The sequence below is a fragment of the Motacilla alba genome, chromosome Z, assembly GCF_015832195.1.
Source record: "Motacilla alba alba isolate MOTALB_02 chromosome Z, Motacilla_alba_V1.0_pri, whole genome shotgun sequence".
Lineage (NCBI taxonomy): Eukaryota > Metazoa > Chordata > Aves > Passeriformes > Motacillidae > Motacilla > Motacilla alba.
Genome location: NC_052046.1, coordinates 63,039,934 through 63,062,461, shown reverse-complemented (window position 1 = coordinate 63,062,461; position 22,528 = coordinate 63,039,934). Strand labels below are relative to the sequence as shown.

At 39.5% G+C, this 22,528-nt stretch overlaps 1 protein-coding gene across 12 annotated transcripts in view; it reads right to left on the bottom strand.

Annotated features, from left to right (window-relative positions):
* ARHGEF28 (Rho guanine nucleotide exchange factor 28) overlaps positions 1-22,528 on the bottom strand; it is a 124,230-nt gene that overhangs the window by 93,903 nt on the left and 7,799 nt on the right. For 3 of the 12 annotated variants that reach the window (XM_038125500.1, XM_038125502.1, XM_038125504.1), the window contains exons 2-3: positions 19,328-19,544; positions 18,198-18,241 (exon numbers count right to left, since the gene is read on the bottom strand). The exons of 6 other annotated variants lie outside the window; for them this stretch is intronic. The gene's annotated coding sequence lies outside the window, so the exon portion shown is untranslated. Of the gene's footprint in view, positions 1-4,159; positions 4,308-18,197; positions 18,242-19,327; positions 19,548-22,528 lie in introns of all 12 variants that reach the window. 3 more of the 12 variants (XM_038125501.1, XM_038125503.1, XM_038125497.1) reach the window with 2 other exon arrangements.

Sequence of the window (22,528 nt, the reverse complement as noted above, 5' to 3'; positions counted from 1 at the left end):
TCAGAGTCAGGAGAGAGGATTAAAACTATACTTTCCGAAAGGAGAGAGAAAGGATACAGAAGTTAAAGAAAAAGTATACAAAGTGCCTAGAGGAGAGCAAAATAGATATGAGGCCCAACCCAAGCCTGGACCTCAGAGAGCGGCACAGGGAAGGAGTAGGCTCCCTTGGGCTGAAGGAAAAGCTGTCCAGAAAGCTTTCAGGAGTCCCCCATCAAGGGTGTGCCCAAGCACTGCCCAGGCAGGAGTGCACTGACAGATCCCACTGTAAATGAGCATTACTACCAGGTCCCAGGAATTTGTTTTGCTTATTCAGAAACCAGGCAAAAGACCCTGGCTTCATTTAAGCACACCATTTGTTGTACAAAAAGAGATGTCACTTCTTTAAGTGCAACTGTGCCCATGAGGCAATCCCACCACACTATGCTGAAGACATGCTTGTCTAACACTTCAAATGTTCACAGAGACTCTGTATGGCAATAGGGGCACATATCCCAACTTTTTTGGCTGTAGTGAAATTTCATTTACGTAGAGTATTTGAATCTGAAATACTAATATGAGAAATACATAGAAAATAGAAATACAAGATCTATAAAAGTCTTGCAGGGGCAACATATTCTTTTTCCATATAAACATTGCAGTACACCTGAAAATTAATAATTAGAACAACTGAAAATTAAAGAATTTTGCTATGTGGATAGCAGTTGTCCTGGCAGAGCTTACTCTGATACCAGCTGAGATGATCTCTGACTCTCTGGGCCTACAACACAACCAGGAGAACCTTTCCCCATGTTTCAAGCAAGAAGGTACCCAGCTGGCTATGCCCAAGCATCTCTCAGTACCCCTGGAATCCTAATGATGATTCTGGGTTGGGTTTCAGCTGATGAAATGCTGAAAGCCTGTGAACAAAACTACAGCTGATTTCTTCAGGCTTTGATACAAGGTCCCCATTGCTAAAATACAAGTTTTTCCATAAGCTGAGCAAATATTTACTCCACATCAAAATGAAACAACTAACAGCCTTTATTTTTTCCTCTCCTGTCTAGCCAATATTTGAATGAGACTTGGTATTTGGTTTTACATCTGTTAAAGGGGTTGTTTGCAACCAGACAAAAAACATTCTTCAGATTTTAAATTATCTGTCATTAAGAATTAGAAAGAGTTAAGATGTGAAAAAAGCCCTTACCCAAAGAAATGAGCTTAACTGATGTGTTTTTATTTTCCAAAAGCTTGCATTTATCTCCTTCTGTTTGGCTGACATGGAAACTGATTGTCTTCTAATTTTCAGCAATTTAAAGTACTAAAGGAAAACAGCCAAAACTACCAAATTTTCAATGAAAAACATGTGAAGCTATCAAGTATAACACAGTTTCCACCCTCAGCTATATATCAGCTGACTCTGCAAAAGAAAAATATACTCTTCAGCAAAACCTAACTAGAGTTTTTTGTTTGCAATGAAACCTGAAACTAAGAAAATCCAACCTGATTTTGTTATGAAGTTTTTCAGTAACATACCCTAACATAAAAGTTTCACAGGTATTTTCATTCCTGTGATTTTCATTCCCACTTCCTCTACAACTAAAAAAAACAAAACTAAACTTATTTAATGATATTTTCCCCAAAGAATGACCATAGTCATAAATTAAGGATAAACATTGACAGAACAATGGCAAAAAATATGTTCACTCTGCACACTGGAATGCCTACAGTAACATACTCTTCTCTATCACCTTTTTCTCCCAAGATAAAATATCTCACTTGGTTAGAATTATGACTGCAAAGCTTCATGATACAGTTCTTGCTTCTTTTAAACAGCTCTAATTATAAACAAAGAACTGCGTTCACAGTGAGCCAAGGCAGAAAAACCTTCTACAGAGACAGAGTTACAATGACCATCCTTCTTAACTCTCTGGCACAAAACAAATCTCTGAATACCCCTCTCGCACTTGAACAATTTTTCATATTAACCACAAAATAAAGCACAAGAGTAGAGAAACTGGACCAAACAGTGAGATATTTTGCTCTGAATTGTGCACCCAACCACTGTTAAAAGCTTTCTAACTTCAAATACAACTCTACCACCTTGTGGGCAGCTTCTGAGGATGTTCCAGGTTGAAGGCAACTTTTCATAAGCAACGGCCATCATCAAGACATTATCCAGTGACTGCAGATCTTTCATCCTTAGCCCAAACTTATCCAGTAACATCTTGTGACTACTGGCAGTGACACATTCTGCATGATCAACCAGAAAGTGAGACAACTTGCAAGACAGATTCTCTCTGTAAATGATGGGACAGCTGCTGAGGACCACAGGTGAGAAACCCACTGTGTACATCAACACAGACACTGCTTCTTGGTATCCATGGCCTGTAATTATAATGTAAATTAATCACTAACATCATCTGTGTTCAGAAAATACATCAGTTATTTTTCATTCTCATCCGCCTCTAAGAGCTGTGGCTGTTCATTCAGAATTATTTTATTCTTCCCTTTCATTACACTGATTTGTCTTAGGACATCCACCAAGCATTTATACTGATGAACTTGGATTCAACTAGACTTGAACTGGTAGTCCTCCCCATTTAACCAACTTGATTAATTCTAGAATCAGTCTTTTTAGGTGAGGGTATTTTAACCACAGTAGAAAGAATTGAAGATTCTTGGATAAGCTTAAAGAAAAATTAGATGCTCTTGAAAAGAGTGGAGTTGTGGCCTGCAAAATGAATTCAGAGTAATGCATCTATTTATTAAAACTGATTTTGCATTTACCCAGGCCAAAACCCAAAAGCTTTTAACTAACGCAGTCTTCAGGGTCTTGGCAAACTTGATTAAATGCTGTGTCAATTCTGTTATTTACAGCTGGGACCCTCAAAGTCCAAGGGAGTTTTTCACTTTAACCTCTTCAGTATTTTGTCTTTCCCTCCTACTCCTTTGATGTTTAAGGCAGGGTGGATGCCTAAAAGAGGATATCTAAAAGAGGTGCAAGCTGTACCTCTCACTGGAGAGTTAAACATGATGTGCTAAGGGCACAAGGTTAAATTTTCCAATGTATTCTGCAAAGCTATGAGTATATGTGCAATCTAGTAACTGCAGAAGGAAGCATGTACTTACCACAACTAGTTGTTTTTAAAGCAGTCTGTATTCCCTTATGTGCAATTTGGCTACCATAAAATAACCCTAATATTAGCAGGGATATAGTTTAACCTCACATTTTATTGTAATCTGTTCATGGCTTTTGTCATGATTAAAGGTTGCCTGTAGCCATCTGATTTTGCTCCTGCTCCAGAAGCAATCATTTAACAGTGTCACAGAATATGCTGAGATCTTAAAAACAAAATTAAAATCCACTTGGAACAAGCCTAGCACTGTATTTTCCCCAGTTGTAATCCATGACAATTATTTAGCATTTACAGGTTCAGAGGAGCCACTGTGTAACAGCAATGAACTTCCCTTTTTTATACTCTGCACTTATTTTCAGACTCTAAGTCCCCTTTAGAACACAAGAGAAAATAAGGAGATCCTATTGCACAGGTACACCGTATCTTATGGCCTCCTACTCACACAAACGAAAAGATCACAAAGCACATAATAAAGACAAGCAGAGTGTATGTTACATCCATGACAGAGACAAGCCCAAGGCAGAGAGCCAGCTGGGAGGCAACACAGATGTCCCGTTTCCAGCGAGGCACCCTGGAACAGTTTCCCAGACACTTCTGTACCATGCGCAGCTCCAGCAGAGCTCTGACCATCACAAGCAGGAGGGTCTTGCAAGCCAGGCTGACAGCTGCACCAATTGAAGGCTCAGAAATAACAGGACTTTTGCAGGTGTTAGGATTACCAGAGGCAAACAGCTGTGGCACAGAATCAAGTCACATTAAAAATTATGCCATCCCTGAAGACTGCACTTTAATGCATGCTCCGTGGTGAAAGTCCAGTAAAACTTAATCCAATACTGAATTGGCATGGATTGCTACAAACGGCAGGTTCACCTATGGAGAGTCAAACTCAGCCTGGATCCTAAAGCCCATCATTCAAAACCCTGCATTTTCTCCATTACAGAGACATAAAACAGTTTTATCAACCTGTCCAGTCATGCTGAGCTTTGAAATGGGGTTGGGGTAGAGCAAAGAATGGAAAAATATAAACATGAACTAAGGCTCACCTGGAACTATGGACTGAAGAGTGTTGTCACTAACTTGCTCAGCAAACATTATGTGTCTCTTCAGGGATCCATCATAAACAAAGTAAAACTCAGCATCCACTTGGAGGTAAATGTCTTTGTCAAATTTTGCATGTACAATCACTTGTCCCTGAAATTGAAAGTGCATTCTGAAACATCCCATCTTCAACAGACCCATTGATGTATAATTCAGGTCTAAGTTTATTGTAAACTTCATAACTCTACTACAGGCTCTGATACAGTGACAAATCTTCCATTCCCTACTTCCGCTTAGAAAACAACACTGTTTTTATGCCTGTTATAACAAAGCTGATTTTTAAAAATGCTTTTTAAATAATGTATAAAGCAATTCCTTTCATCTTACCCCATACAAATATAATTGGCTTTTTTATTTAAAATGCATCAGAATAACCTGAACCCAAATATTTTGTAATTTACAAATGCAAGTTTTGTTTTAAAAAATAAAAAAATAAAAAATCCTAAGTGATTTGATTTACCTTAGACTTAGTTTTCAAAAAGAAGAATCAATGCAATTCTACAAATGGTTTTAAAGAACACTAGTTCCCAGATATCTGTCTGTGAGTTTCTTTATAGTAAATAGAAAGTTCCCAGCCAAGAAAAACCTGTCATACAATAGCTTCAAAAATGAACAGGAAAAGGATCTAAGAAGCGGCAAACAATAACAAATGCCTGACAAGTCTGAGGGAGGAAATTTAGATCAAGCTGCATTTCCTTGAGGAGGAGGACAGTGTGCTACAGCATAGTTCCTGACTGCCACAGTTGTTCTAAATAAGGCAGAATTGCCCCAACTCCTGGCAGAAAGCATGCTACAGAAGAATATCTGAGCCGTATTTCCAAAGATGCCTGCCCTGCTCTATTCAAACAGTTACCACAGCACTGACTCCACCGGCTCCATAAACAAGTCTTGTAAAAAACAAAGCACAACACAGTAGCACAGAAAATTCTGTGGCTGAAGACCACACTTATGCCTCTGACTGTCCTTACCCTCCTCATTATAAGCCAAACACTTCACTACGGTGTGACTCTTGCCACCCTCAACAACTTCACATCTCAGCCTGCCTTGTCAAGGACATCTTTCTTATCACTCGTAACAATGCAAATTCTGCATGTGCTTTCCTCTTCAATGCAGACAAATCTAATGAACTGGGGTGAAGACGCAAAGGCTGGTTTCAAGCACAAAATCTTCCTCAGATAGGACTCTTCCCGTGAGGACAGACGTAAAAAACATTATGAGTTCAGTATCAGGAGCAAACATGCCTGTCATCCCCAAATACTGATAACACCCCTCTTTTTAGTGGCCTGAAGTGTGATTATAGCTGCAAAGTGTTTTCTCCTATTTCTCTTTGGGTTTTGCACTACTATAACCAGAATGTGTTATTATTATTGCTGCTTTTACTGTTGTTATTGAAACAATCTTTTTTTTTTTAAGAATTTATTGTAGTTGTGATTAACCATTTTGGTCTGTTGACTAATAATGTGGGGAGACAGGAATAGGGTAAGTCTCTGAAGGTCCTCCACAGTCTGCTCCACTGGGTTCAGCTGATAGCTGCCTGGTAAACAGGAGCACAGAAGAATTTCTTCCACATGGGTGCTTGAGGCCATAACTCCCAAACCATCTCTATGCCCTCTGGACCCCTGAGTAAGAGAAAGTATACAGCCACACAGTTTTCATGTTTTCTTCGCCCTAACTATGCAAAACAAGGAAGATATTCTGTGGAAACATTTCTCACTTAATTTGCCACTGTTGGCAGGAAAAAAATTCAAGCTAAATTTTAGCCATACTGCTCCTTTTTAAAAAATGTCAAAGTGGGTTCACAAAGGATAGAGGAATGTCTTAAACTAATTACATTACATAACGTATAAGCATGAGGGAAAATTTCACAAATCCTTGTCTAAAGGAAAAAGATAGTGGAAAGTTCATGTGTACATAATAAAAAACAAGTATTATAGAGCTCACTCCTTACAACACTAAAGAAAACTAAAGTCATGGTCATTTAAGCAAAGATTTTACAAAAGGAAGACAAACTGGCAGCTACCTTGTATCTGGCAAAACAATTGATTCAATTGGAAAGTCCTTAATTATCCAAAAAGAGGTTAAACCCTATATTACAGTATATGATTCAGAGATAACACAGAAAGTAATAGTGGAATATTATTTTTGCTGCTGTATGGTTATCACACCTGGCATCAGAAACAGTTATTTCATGCAAGCTCCTATCATAATCTCCAGCACTTTCTATCCTGCCTTCAGATATTCCTGTTTCATGTTGCTCCATTCAAACATATTTCTTCTTGCTGCTGCTGCTGTTACTAAAACATGTACCAGTTTACTTTCAAATTGTCTCTGTGTGAAGCCAAATATATAAAAGGACCTATTTCATCACTTCCTTTTTTTCTAAAAAGATCACTTGCAGTCCATTCTAGAAAACTCCTACGTAGAAAAATACTTTGAGAAAGTAATTCAAGTTTTATACCCAATCCCTACAGAAGTATTTATATCCTGAGTCCCTCAGGCAAGGTCAGTCCATTCCCAGGAGCAGGCTGCTGCAGGAACTACCTGAACAGATCTTTCCACCACATACAAATTAACTCAGAGTCACAGGACTGGGAGCAATTCCAGCTCCCATCTTCCTCCTCCTTTCCTATCAAGGCACACAATCAAGGGGGACTGGGCTAGATCTTGCAATGAGATGCAGTAATTTAGTCCTCCACCAAAAAAATGTCTGTCTACTTCACAAGGCTTTCCTGGAGTTTTTTGGGAGATGACACCTCTTTTGTAAAAGCACTGCTTCCTGGCAGAGGCAGAGTGCTCAATCCAGGTTTTCTATTAAAGCATATTCACTTAACTATTACAGCAATTAAATGGTCTACATAAACAACAATGAAACACTTTTCTGGGAGTTCCATGAGAAATTCACACTTACGAAACTCATTTGCCCAGCATCACTGTTATGACACGTGAGAGAAAGTCTTCTCCAAGGCTTTACAACCCTGCAAGGCATGACCAAAGCACTGTCTCAAGTCTGAAAAAAACCCCTGGCACTGACCTACTACTAAAGCACAAAGAAACTAAAACTACAGTTATTGGCATTTAAGTAATTAAGCCCTAACTCACATATCGGTACAAAAGAACAAAATCAACAGAAATAGATTACAGTATACACACCACCTGAAATTAGAACACTGGCCTTCTACAGAATGATGTTTAGTCCAGAGTTTCTTCCAGACACTGAAACTGGAAACACATCCCAAGTGTTTCTTCTACCTTTCTAAATATAAAATTTAAGCTTATCTTCCAGATACCAAAACCCAAATGAGATAAGTCACACTGGCACCTCATCTTTGGAAAAGTGGCCAAGTACACTGAATACAAAGCAGCTGTGAGAGCATGAATCCAGAAGAGCCAGATTCTTGACAATCCTGTTGCTAGATGTCTTTGAAACCATTTTAATAGGTTCATTCTTTAACGACAGCCTAACCCCTCTCCCAACTCTTTCCTTGCCTTAATAAGGTTACCTGTATCCTCATAGACTTGGGAAAATGTAACAGAAAGAGCTTGATTTCTATGTGTGGGTATGCTTAAGCATGCTTCCAGAGTCCATGCGAACCTCCGAGAGTTCACTCCCCACTTAATCAAAGTAAGGGGAAGGATGTACCACTTTACCACCTCAGCAAATAAGCACAGCCCCTGGCCACAGCTCATTTCTCAGGTAGGTGCAGGGGAAGGTCCTTGCTTCAAGCTCACACTGTTTTGATTCTGGTGGACTTGTAGAGAAAACTAATTTTTAAGTCAAAGAGCACTTACTGAGATCAACCAGCCATTATCTTACTTAGATTTACACAGTCATGGCTAAAAAAAGGTATTCATCTCTACAGAACCACTACAGGAACACATAGAAACTGGAGATCTCTCAAACACCATTCAGACCTGTAACAGCAGAGAACTTCAGGCAACTGCATCAACACCTTTGACTCAGCCTATAGTCCTCAGCCTACTGCAGCCAAGAGGAGTTTTGACATCGGTTTAAAGAAAGCCATGATTGTCGTTGTAATCCTTCAAACAAAAAACAGAAAAGCATACACGGGAACTGGGGAGAAGTCACTGCAGTCAAGGGGACCTTAAGCAAGACACAGACTCAACTCCAAACACATTAAACCTGTGGCTGAGGAAGTGTTAGTTTTTACCTCTCTGGGATCCACAAAGTAAAACCTACCTTTTATTACCAGGGAAGACATTGTCCTGGCACTAGCACCAAGGAAGACATTAGCAAGGTTTGTGTTTTTAGTAAGATTTATAGGTCTGTGCACTCTTTCAGTGTCACCAATCAGTTTTTCAGACATACATTTTAGTGACCATGTTAGGCGTGCAGCAGCAGGGTCCACTGAACCCCATGTCCTGGGTAGGAAGCAGCAAAGGCCAGACTTGGGAGAGCTTCCACCTCCTGACACTCACCTGACCCTGTTCTGCATCCCAGCAAAGGACTGAGGCAGGCTTTGTGAGGAGAAGACAGCAATGTCGGTAGGAATCCCTCACAGGCAAAACACAGCAGCATCCAGGCAGGCAGAAGGGGCTGAAGGTTTGACCATGGCACTTCCACTATGCCTCATCACTAGCCTGCTGCAAGACACTTCATGCCTCAATAAATAACTGGCCATTAACGTGAACTGAGCTTCTTCCACTTTGAAAACCACCATCTTCCTCATAAGAAACCTGCCCCAGCTAAACAGGCGCAACATAAAAAAAATCTTTAGAGGACTTCCAGATCCAGGCCACCATGCTTAATTTCAACAATTGCTATCTATCTATGTATACATAGCCTGGATAAATCTACTTTCCAAGCAGCTTTTTACCATAAAATATCACATTCTAAAGTACGCTAAAAATTTCCTTACCAAACTAAGCATATAGCATAATAGCTTGAGAAGTAATGTTTTATCCAGGGCTTTCAGGCATATCATCTCTAAATGTAATAGGACAAACAAATACCAGCTTTGTAATTACATGCTGTAAGAAAAATATTTATGTGCTGGGGTAAAACAATGGCTCAGTTGTTCCCAAAACACAAGTCCCAATACATTGAAGTAAATGCAGATCTCCAAGTATTGTCAGCAACAACAGGAATATTTTCCTCTATGTCAGCTGCTACTGGCCACTTCAATTTCACACAAATATTTTATCACTGTTGAGAAGACTCACTTCAGAAAATGTTTATATTTCACTTGTGCCTGGACAAGAACAGTAGCAGCCATACAGTTTTAATGACCCTTCTGCAACTCACCTGCAACTGTGAACACTTCTACACAAAAGATGCTAAAATAGGGAAATTTTAGCAGTAAGGAAATTCTAAATGAACCCAAATCAATCATGTTCAAAACATTAATAGCAAGAAAAAGTTATAAATATGCCTTTCCAATGTTCTGTGATGTTTTCATAGTGTCCACCAGACAGATCTTGTCTACAGATTGCAGTAAATGCAATTATGGACTTGCTTAAAAAAGCATGCACTCCAACTGAATTGAATGTAATGGGGTTCAGCACACAATGAAACAGCAATACTGCATGTAGGGAATGAAAGAAGTTACAAACTGAAAAAAAAAAAGGAGATAAAAGCTGAACATTTCTCTAGAAGCATTAGGTTTCTAACTGTATAGCTAAAAATATCCTAAACAAAAACAGGGTGGATTTTCCCCCCATTTAATAACTTTAAGGAGGAAGCAACTGAGTATGATTTTTTTTTATCCAGAGTAATGCAATAAGCATAATTCCACATACATACTTGGAGACAAGTATGTGTTGATAGAGTTGTATTCAATATTACATATTGTCCAAAAGCCCACATATACACTTTCATAAAAATTAAATATACATGCAGAGTTGCTACTAGCAGAGCCAGTCCTCTGTAGATTCAGAGTGCAAAACCCCACCAGAGAACCTCACTTATTTGCACAAGGCCAGTCTTCAACCCCTGAACCTGTGGAAAAGACACTGCCAACATGTGGGAAGTGCGCCACAACAGGTTCTCCAAGCCACATCAGCTTTAGGCATCAACTACCTGTAGGTATTTCTTCAGTATGTGGCAGGTTTTTGAGAAATGTAGAGGATGCATTTGTGCATTTGCACAGATACCTCCAGCACAAGTAAGAAGCATCACCCCCACAGGTGCTTAAGGCAATACAGCACACAGGAAGTCCATGGACTAGCAGCTGAGGCAGCTCTGTGTTCTTGTCAAAAAAGTGAGAAAATAAAGTGTTCAGTGACCACCAAAACAAAATCTGAAGGATGCCTCTAGCAAGATCCCAGCACTATCTTGAATAGAAAAGCACTAAAAGAGAAATTTCCTAATGAAGACAGATAAGCTTTTCTGTTTTGATATGCAAAAGCAGGACGCTCCTCATTTTGGTTCAGATGCAGTGCCTTTTTAAAAGAAAAAGTAAGTATTGGTAGAAGTTACAGCCACCTTTATGAGTAAATAGCGCACGTAAACTGGAAAAAATTAAGTACTTTGTTACACCCAAACTGACCACAAAAGTACACTCCAAGCAAAGAAGGGTGGAGAAGTACTGACAAATTTACTAGGTGACTCCCGTGCCTCACAGCAGGATAAAAGCTGCCCAAGTTTACTCCTCAGAGATGGATTTTCCCCACCTTGCTTGAAAACACCACTCACACAGTCCCCTAACACACAGCACTGTGAACTTCCTCCCATTCAAACAATCCCTGTCTGGCCTCTCCCACCGTCTGTGCCTGATACATACTTTGAGCTTCTTTAACGGCTTAACAAGTCTTTGGCCTTGATTAGGGGAAGAGAGATAAAGGATTGCTTTATGTTGTTTGGGTTTAATAGGAGACCATCCTTAAACCTTGTGGGTTTTCAATCAAGCTTATTGCAATACTTCCCTTTCAGAGACAAACTGATATGCATCTGCTGTATTGGGAGTTTCTGAAATTGCATACACTGGCTTTTACCCAAAGCTGATATCTCAAAATGAGTTACACCTTCTCCGTCCTCACTAGCCTCAACAAAGGTTCACTCTCTTCAGAGACATAGACAGAAAAACAAGGGGTTTTGTTGAGAACTGAAACATTTGCCTCCAGCAAAAGGAATTAGAATCCAACTGAATTAAAAAAAAAAAAAAAAAAAAAAAAATCCTCTAAAAAGAAGAAACAAAGTAACAGGTCATGACATACATATGTCTGCAAGTCTCTATGCTACTGTGCACTATTAAGCTGCCTCTAACATTATCAACTTTAAAAATCATGTATTAGACATATGCTTTTCATTCAGTGCACATGCACTATGTCCAGATGCTTTCCAGGTCTTTATTTTCTATGGCATTATCTTACCACAAAAGAATTGTTCTCCTCAGTCCTGAGGAGCTTCTTCTGTTTAGCCCCAGTTCCTCTCAACCAGTCCTTTACTCAATTTAAGATACAGCTAGCAGCAACACCACTTCCGTGTCGCCATAAGCAACATTCAGCCACACTAACCTGACCGATGTCAGACCTGGGAACACAACCTCATTTTTGCTGAATTAGTGATGATGCCTGGTGGGGCTACCTAAAAACAGAGGGTAGACAAAATTAAGGGAACAAAAAGCAGTTATATTTATTCGTGGGCCCTCAGGTACATTTAGGGCAGACAAAGCCCTCCCAGGGACTACACCCAAAAAACGGACAACAGGTCACGGGTTTTCATACTTATGTAAGTTTGGTCCATTTGCATTTTGGGGGTTAATCCCCCAATCACAGCTTAAGGTAATGAAGTCATTTACTGCAAGTTTACTCCCCACAACTCACTTTTGTCTGCATTTCTCAGGGTCTGAGACAGCAAGGAGTCCTTGATTCCCAGGCCTGGAGAGGAATTGGTTTGTACGGCCAAAATGGGAAAGCAATAGCTAACACTCTATATGGAGTTTAGAGTTATACACTAAAGAACTGCAAGATTACAAATACATGAAAAATGTAAAAGCTAAAATCCTAATGCATCAGTGAGAGCACATGACACAGAGCTTATGCTTTTTATGCCTGCCCTATGTCAGCCGCAGTATAAGAGACAGACATGGAACTGACCATTAGTGCAGAATTAATCTACCAGTGTTTTTAAACCATCTGAACCACAGCGCAAGTCTATAGCAAATCAGCACTTTACATCAAACTGACTTTATTTTCCTTACCTTGCTACCACCAGTCTTAAAGCTGTGTTTACCTTATTATCAAAATGTGACAACAGCTAAGCTGGAGAAAAATTTTCAGAATCCCATATTGTAACAACATAACACAAACAAGTAATTAATAAATAAATAAATGGGATATCTTTTCATTCTGGTACCACTGGTTAAAAACAAAAATATCTGGAATGCTTTTATCAGAAAGGAGAGGGGAGAAAGGAAAGCAGAAGAAATAGAAAAAAATTTAAACTCATTGCCAAAACATACATTGATGTTCTTGCTTGTCTATCATTGAAAATATCATTCAGTGTTTTGCTGTCAGGGACACAACAACTTACGTTCATGCACAAAGTAACACAGAGGAATTAGGAAGCTTAAGAAAGCTGTTAACATAGGTCAGAAAATTTCTGCAATAAGAAAATTAATTTCCCTTCTGTTGTAAAACTGCTGACTAAAAGAAAAGGAGTAATCTCTTTCAGTTGACTTGATTTAAAATATACAAACCAGACTAGTTATTATTCTCATATCCTATGTAATATCAGGGCTCTACTATTGCAGACACTACACAAAAACTTGTAAGCAAAAAGTCCCTGCCCAGAAAAATCTCAATTTAAAGACTGAGGGGGAAAAAATTAATATACTAATGGAACAAAAATTATCTGCCTGCTGATGGACACCCTTTGAAGCATCCATTCTTTTCTTTCATATCTTTTAAAATAGGTCCCATTCTTTCAGACACATTTTCTCAGTCTCATTCTGACAGCAAGCCGGCATCCAGAGGCCAGCCTGTGCATACTCTTTTGTGCATCCACATGCAGGCTTCCCATGATGGACCTGACCAGGCTCCCAGAGCAGACAACAACAAATTACTCCTAACTCCAGACAGAGCTGGATCAGCTGTGTGCAACACAGCTCTGTGCATTAGCAAAGGCATGCTGAAAGGCCGATACAAATTTACATTTTAAACCACACTTATTTTTTGTGTTTTGAAGTCTAAGTAAGGCAGTCATTTCAGCCTAACTGAATACACAGATAGGCCCAGAATTATGGCCAGACCCACTGCAAAAGCAAAGAACATGAAAGCACAGAATGGACAAGACAGGCTAGAAATCATCTTCTTTCCACAAAGGGCTGGCTAGAAGATACCAAATACCTGGCAAGAGCAGCAAATACAAAAGCTGTATCCAATCATGGAAAATTATCCCTTTCCAACCCTCTTCAAACATCAGCTACAGCATGGAGGAACTAGCAAGGCAGACAGCTTGGCAAAGAAGACAAACAACTACTCACAATCAATACCTAAGTCCTACTGCCACTTCCCACTCAAATCACGCAAAAGCATGCTGGAATAGTGTCTGGCACTTTGCAGAGCCAGCTCAGACAAAGACTATCACTGAGCTTACCCAAACTCTGAGAGTCTCCAGGTCCTCAGATACTGTAGCTGCAAGCAGCCTGGTGCCACATCCTACTCTCTGCCCTTCCCAACCCAGCCAGAGAATCCCTACAAAACTTCCCTGTAGGAATACTTGCACACATCAGTATTAAGCACCTCTCTCCTTGGCACCTACACTTCACCTAGGAAGCTGTAACAGTGTCAGAAACATAACTGTCCCAAAGTAAAAACATAGGAGCAGGGACACCTTAAGGGGGAGACTCTGTGTAACAGAACACAAGAGAAGTTAATTGAGATTAGACCTTGAGGACTTTAAGCCAGCTCCAGTGGCTCTACATAGGAGCATGCAGTACCTTAGGAATGTACACTTTGAGAATAGCAAGCACCTTGCAGTACAAGAACAAATGGAAGTTTTAATTTTCAGGAGATTTTGAGTCTTGAAGGCAGGAGCCTGTGCTTCTCTCTCTTCACAGAGAATTAACATCCAAAAGTTCCTTTGGAAATACAGATACATAACCTTCAGCACCATTTCTTAGGGAGATAAGGTCCCTTTGGTGTCTCCACAAAACTGCTGGGAATATACCCTGTGAATCAGCATTTATTTATTTATCTCTCCTGCTCCCATGGGAAACATTCATAAGGCTCACAGCAGAGAATAATTTACAAACTTCTGAGAACACTTACTTGCTGCTCTTGGGAGCTCACTACTTCCACAGTATGCCCCATGGCAGTAAGGTATTTCTTTGCCAATATCAAAGATCAAGTTGGTAATCAATAACATTTCTTTAAAACTAACAAAAACCAGGTACCTACTATTAAATAAGAAGGAATGCTTTTCCATGAGGGAAATTTGTTTCTCCACACTAAAAACTGCTTACAAAAGGAGGAACAACTGCCATATATAAATTCTCTAATATCTGAAGAGTGCTTCATCAAATATTTTGCTTTTATCTTTCATCTTTCATGCATAGCTTTTTTTCCATCTACAATGAGACCAGTGTCTGCCTGAAGATAGTGAGGTTTTATTCCACATGCTGTCTTAAGTACACAATGAAATTAAAGACTCAGCTTGCTGCTCCTCTTACAGATAGAATTGGCTAAATATAACTTTATTTGTATCAGTTTTTAAAAAGCATAATTTAGGAGGGCAAAAGCTACCTACATTCAAGTTCTATACACTTAAATGATGTATAATTGGCATTGAAAAAAGAGATGTCTATGAACTGTTGGTGTACTCTTGGCTACTCAATCCTAAAAACTAGATTGCCTTAGAAAGAGTAACTGTATAGAATGGTTAACAGTAATTTGCTGTCTAGAAGGCAGAAACAGGTTCCTCGAATTAACTGAGGAAATGTGCTTCAAATACTTGATTTTCTGTTTCATTACTATTTATTTTCTAAATCATGGCACTGATGTGTGCTGTAATTAGATTTAATATACTGCTGCCACCAAAATTAAATACAGAAGAAGTGTATTAAATAATGCACTTTCAATATGGAGTAATTGCATAGAGTAGTCTTAAATGATATTTCACAAAAATTATATCAAATCAGCAAGGTCCTTGGGCTTCCAGAAAGCATTCCCTCTTGGGTTACAAAACAGAACAGCCATCACTAGGCCAACAAGATTACATATACTCTTTTAGATTTGCCAAGAAATTCAGTAATTCAGTGTCACACTTCATGCTGAAGTGTGACAGTTTGAAGTAGCCACACTGTATGGACACATGCTCACATACAGTGAATCAACAAAATATCCTACATATAATCTTTAAAAATGTGTATTATAAACACAAACCTGCAGTTATTCTCAGATAATGTGACATGAAATACAAACCTCTCAAAACAGGCATTCTTACCACAAAGAAGAAGGTAAAATCCAGTGGATACAGATACTAAGTACGTTTACGTACAGTGTGAAAAGCATCCTAATTTTGGACCCGGCATCCAGCAGATTTCTCCCTCCCTCAATGAACAAACCTATGCTTTCACAGAAGCTGGAAAGAAGAGATTACTTCCTATCTTTTGATCTCTTCCACTTTTCTTGTGGAAAATAATGTGTTAGAACCTATGGTGGCATCTTTAAAGTTGTATGTGAACAGTGCACAATTGCCATGACATGGTATTCTGGAGTTCCACTGTGGCCCTCTAGAACGGACTGGAATACATCAAAGAGATACCTAAATTCACAGCAGTGCAAGTATTTGTCATGTTTCCTCAGTTTTCCAAAGATGTTTTCTCTATCCCTGCTTATGGAACATGAAAGCAGCATTCAGGTGATGGACATGGAACAGCATTTAGACAAGATCAGTTTGTCAGAGAACTGCTTAATGAAAATTGACAAAGGAACTGAATAATCAGAAAGGGCTTTCATGTTTAATTTAAATTCTGATTTGACTGTGTTTTCCAACAAAGTCACTCAAATAAAGCAGAAGCAGTTGGAAGGAGTTTCCAGAACTTATTAAATAATTGGATCTAACTAAAGAAGATAACTGCCCTCACTCAAGGACTTTTTCAGGACACTCAGAATTCTTTGATCTTCCCAAACACACTGCAAAGGCAATCCAATTATGAACAATACTGTGATGTGCAAGATTGTGGAGCTGCAACACCTTCAGGCACCAACTCATTAGATTAACTACATCAACCTCAAATGGTTAGTATAAGACCTGCTAAGTTTCCAATGTGAATTGAAAGAAAACTTTCCATCTTTCCCACACATACACACAGAAATAAATACAGGAGACTTAAAAAATTACTACAATCCCAGGTTCTGGGAAACTCATCCCAGGTGCTCCCAATGCAAGTCCCTGGTAGTCCATTTTTCTCCACTAATCTCAGGCATGTTAGGACCCACAAGAAAGACACCACTTCCGTCTCCTGCCCCCACAAGAAAATGAGTTGGTAACAATTCAAACTGCTCTCACTGGGTTTCTAGAAAGTTATGAGCCTCACCCTGGGATTTGTCCACCTGGGTTGGTGAGAGGCTAAAGACCACAACCAGAAAGTTACCAAAGCACAGGACGATGATCAGCAAAGCTTAGATCTGGTACAGACTCTCACTTGTGCAAAGCTTGGGGTGAATGTTCTCAACTGAAATCACATTCTCTCATCCAACACACTACAAGTGACTAAAACATTCCAAGCCTCCCCCTGGTGAGTCCCTTGTTCATAAGAAATGTACTATTATTAGTTTCCAAATACACAGTTTTTTTACCATTCTTTCCACTTTTTACTGGCATAAATAACAGGTGGGAAAATTCAGTCTTCCCACATAATTACTGAATTCTTCTCGGTACTAACCAGCACCTCCCAAAACCATGCTGTAAATAAATTTACATATATTTTGCAAGCCTACATCTGACTCATAGGGTTATAATCAAAGTACTAAAGTAGCCTTTAGTATGATACTTAAGGACTATCACTTGTAATATCTTTCTCTCTACCCTAAGAGCTCTCGCAGTACCCATACATCTTTATCTCTTTATATTAATCTTCCCCTTCTTTATCGTCCATAAGAATTTCCTGCGAGACACAGAATCAAATGTTTCATTTTCAGCAGCCTGGATTAAGCCACTGCATTGCCCTTTGCAAAGTGGTCAGTTACCTTATTATGGGAAGATACCAGATCAGTCAGATCAGATATCACCATGTCCCTTATTACTTTTCCAGTAAAAATTTGTTTTTAAAGCCTTGCACCACACAATAAACATCATGAGCAGGCCTCAAAAATACTTTTCTCCTGATGTCTCTAAAGATACTGCATCTAATTTTCCCACTAGGCATCATCCATGTACTCCTGCTACCCTCACTGCAAAGCAGAACAGGTATAAAAAACACAATAACTTTTTTTAATAATAATTTTTAAGAGTTCCCAAGTTCGAATACTCACAATCACATCCCCCTGAAGGCACAAAAAAATTTAATGTATGTCCTCACTCATGTTACTACCTTTTTTTAACTTGGAGTTCATCTATTTTAAGCAATTATTTCAGGTTTTGCAGAAAAAAATCCACTCAGTTATAAGTTTCAACTTATTTTTTTACATAACACAAAATTTTCTGCATTGTGGAAACTGAGAGAATGGTAGTTTGGAATTTTGTAATGAAAAAAAAAAAACAGAAACTGTGGGAAAGCAAATGAGAGGTGTCTCTCCACAGGCAGTAAAACTGCTTTGGAAAACTGAAATTGAGAATACTGAAGGAGAACAAAATAATTATCACAATGGGAAAATAATTTAAAACTTCCTTCAGAGAGCTGAGCTGCACTACTGGAAACTATCACTTTCGCACATGCCTCATCAGACAGCAATGTTCAACAGCCTCCAGTCTCAGAAAACCAGAGAATGGATTTTAGTTCCATTCACCCTGATTTTGAATGAGCTATTACTAAAAAGAAAGCAACTCTCCAGGCAGAAGCCTAGTGTTGTAGGACTTACATAAAGAGGTACTTCAGAGCAGCTTAACTCCATTGTCACAGCATCTACAAACAGAATAAACCAGTGGAATTATTACACACCCGTGATGAGGCCTTGATGTAATGTACAATTAATGTCTGCAAACTAGGTCAACATCTTCCAGAATTGGGAGGGGGAAAGGTGGGAGGAAGGATATTAAGCTTATCAATTGCCCCAAATCTCCCCAGAATGAGAAAACACTGGAGAAATAATGCCTATGTAAGGCTGGAGGAGGGGTGGCTGGTGTTAGTTAACATGTTGCCAGCATTTCAGATAATAGAAACAGTGAACAAAACAGGTCAGGCTGAACCCAGCTGCTGAGACAGTCCTAGATGCAGCCAATTAAGTAGCAGGAATTTCAGCATTTATCCCTAGAAGTAAAAAATTGAACTTGAACTGCATTGTAGCAACCTTTACTCCCCATCAATATCCCAAGTGTCTGGCGTTGATTTTTTTCAGCAACTTCATAGAAGTCATCTGTAGGGCAGGTAGCCGTAACTACCATAAATAGCAAACTACTGAGACAAGTCATCACCAGATCTAATACAATGACAGTCATCACAGCAACTCTGATTTCCAGAATTATATTTTAGATTCACTACACCCTCAAAATTCATAGTCTAAAAGTAGTATTCCTTTCAAATGGGAAAAGCATACCAGAAGCAACACCTTTACAAGCTGCAAGGTAGGCTCAACAATTATGCACAAGTCTTCTTCAATTTGCTGAAACAAGCTACAAAACAAGAAGCCCGTTTTAAGAGAGGGCTGTCTCAGCTCAGATGTGGCCTTATTTTACAGCTGAATAGTTTCCAAGAACACAGTTGTGCAGCTCATTGCATGTTAACGTATATATACAGCATTGTATGAGTCAGATAGGATTTGAGAAGTTCCCTGCCTACAAATACAGAAATTAAATGCATGGCTTCAATTGAAACCAAAGATTACTATCCATGCATATAGTCCTTTTAGACTTCAAATTTGTTAATTCTCATCTTCAGAGGCCCATCAATTCAAGTACATTCACAAATCCACACATTCCTGCAGCTCTAAAACAAGGCAAAATCCTTTACAAAATCACTGGTCACAAAGATTCAGCCAAAAAACATCCAAACCTTTCATACTGTAAATAGAAGATATCAAGGCGAACAATAATCCAGCCAGCCTATTCAGCAGCAAGATTCAGACAGAGGGGTTTCTTATTTCCTATGCAGAAAGGAGGTATCCTCCAGCTGACTCCAAGGCATCTCACTTCAACAGGCAAAGCTCTGCAGTTTCCAGCAGCAGTATCCTGAGCCCAACCTTGAGAGCACCAGCACAGGAAGCACAGCCCTGCTGGTACAGAAGAAAACAGGGTTACAAGAGAAGTTAAGAAACAGTAACATTAGTGCCACAAGGAGTAGTTTAAGGTAGAGCCCTTCACAAGTGTTAACTGACAGAATAGAGGACACACATTAATATCCATCCCAGACCTTACAATTACTACTACTCTTCTGAAGTGGGCATGACTTCATGGCTGTTTGAAACAAGAGACACATGAGTCAGCCATCTGACACCACAGCTCTATTCCAATGTATAAAATTCCTCCAGCTACAACGGTTCTCAATCTTTAAAGGAACACATCCAAACTAAAATCTAACATCTCCACTGCAAGAAAACATGAGCACATTCCAATAATTATACCATGCCAAGTGAGTAAGAACTACTCTTGGATGCATTTTTCAAATGATTATTCTGACCTCCAAAGCCTTAAGAGATGTATCTCAACATCTACCTCCTCTGCAAGGATGAGATAGGCAGGTATCCAGTCTACTCTACCTATTCTACAGAAAGCGTGAGCAAGAAAACAACTTAGCTCTTCCTTTGGAGGATAAAACTTGCATCACCAGCACAACAAACTTGTTTTGTATTGGCAAATACAAACACAACTCACTGGAGAGATGGTGCCATCCTGGCTTCCCTCCACCCTTTGTTTGCATCACACTGTGGATCCCTGGGAGCCTGAGCAATCGGGACTATTAAGTACCTCGCTCAACATGAAACATGAGTGGATGAATAAGCTCATCAGAACTAACCAAGGTTTTTCATACAGCACTGACTAGAACCATGCTGAAAGAGTACCACTACTTTCTCTGCGTACTTGCCTGACAAACCAGCTCATAATGGATTCCTGGATGCAAAGGAGTATCTAATGGTACTCATTGCTTTCTGCAGAAGAATCAATAAATATCAACACACTAAGCGGCTTCTTTTGCTTTTCTAACGGCTCTGAAGAATGCTGGTTGTTTAGAAAAAATTTCACATGAATGGCTCACTCTTTCCTCTGTCTGGGGCTTACAGTAATTCAGCCTGGCTGCTGGAAGTGGCTGGGAGAGGCAGGAAGAAGAGGATGCACGTAGGGAGGAAATACTCAGCTCTGGCTACAGCACAGTGCTTGTGCAATCTCCGTTTCACATCGAGAGACTGAAAGAGACACCACACACATGCAACTTACTATTCACCATTCACCTCCTCTGTACAGCAAAGAACTGCCCACGTCCACAAAAGGCAGGGCCCCCAGTGCACACAAGGTGCCACGCAGACAAATCCTCTCCAGTGCTAAGGCGGAGTCCTACTCCACACAGCAAGGGCAGCGTCAAGCTCCCGACATCATGAATGCACATAATTTCACAGAGCAACACCTGATCCCTTCCTCTGACATCTGTGCCTCTGACACAGAAACCAGCACGATGGGCATCTAACAAACAGGTCTGGTTTCAGGCATTGCCCACACTGCCAATGGCAGCAGTAGCAGAATTCATCTACACACAAAAAAAAAAACCCTTCTCAGCATCCCGTTTAGTAGTTATTTTAACAGAATCATATCTTGTAATGTGACACAAACTGGAAAGACTTGCAGCAGAGATTTCAGTCATATTTGTAGTATATAATTCCAATCTTCTTCACCCAATATTTTATTTACTGGTTGTCAATTATGGGACCATCATGTATTCAAACTTTTTCAACATTATAAATGTTAGCATTTTACAGCATGGGTTCCTCAATTACCATAATATATTAGAAGGATCACCATAAGAAAATAAACCAATAGAAAATAAAAACATCCATTATTTACTTAACTGCATTGTAAGATGTCAGTTATCAAACATTTTTACTCTGTACAGACCAAGAAATTAGATAAGGAGAAGCATTATTTAAGTATCAGCAGAAAGGCATTTCTACCAGTTGGCAAGGTGACCCCTCCAGCCAACACTGTGACTACTATTGGCTGTCCTAGCACTCACTGTCTATACAGCATTTTCCTAAACACAGAAAGGCACTTCCTGATCCTATAGCAACCCAGCTCATAACCAGCGACATGACTCTCTCCTCTTCCCTGTAAATAAAGTATATCACTGTGGAAGACAGAGACAGAGAAGATGAAGACAGGACTCCGGCTTTGATGCTGCTCTGCAATCCAGCAGTCACTTGTACAAACTTCACTGAACTTCATGCTCTGTAGCTGCTACAGCAAGCCTCCACAGCTCCTTAAGCTGTACCAGATCAGTTTGTGCAAAAATACTGTGCCTTACAGACAGACGCAAAGTGTAAGCAGTGGTACAAAACATGAATTTCATATTCCTATATATCAATTCAAAGGTAACAAAACATAAGGTCTTTGCTTGTACTCTGTTTGCTACATTCTCCTTTCAGATCACAATCCCCCAGCTGTGTGCCACAGACCTGCTGGTTCGTAACAGCAAAGCAACTGACTGAATGCCAAAAATATACTATGTAAATAAACCCTAAATGATGCTGCAGAGGTGCCCTGGAATTCAATTCTTCCTTTTTAACTATGCTTCTTTCTAGTCATGGTCACACTGAAACTCGAGCCTATAAAATGCTGAGAATTAGTCTTATTACCACTATATAAAGACACATAAAATCGCTATTTTTGGTCAACCAAAACAACAATAAAACAAGGACGCATCCTGCCCAGAGGCCACTGGAAGGCAAGCAGGAATCCTCAGAGCATCATTTCTAATGCTTTAAAATCCAACATATTTGTCTTAGCAAAATGTCTTGTAGAAGTCTAGCAGCACAGATCAAGAGGTCTTCTACTGAGCTCTCTTCTGTTTGTTGACTATGTAACTAACCATTACCACCATTTTATTATTTTTCACCATGCAAATAGTCTGTTTATATTTCGCAGATCTTAATACTCTCCAAAACCTGTGAGATTTCAGTATGGTGCTCACAGACAAGCCAGTGTCCATTAACAACACTCATCCCACAGCTCCCACTATAAAAGCACAGTAACAGAACTAAACTGTGTT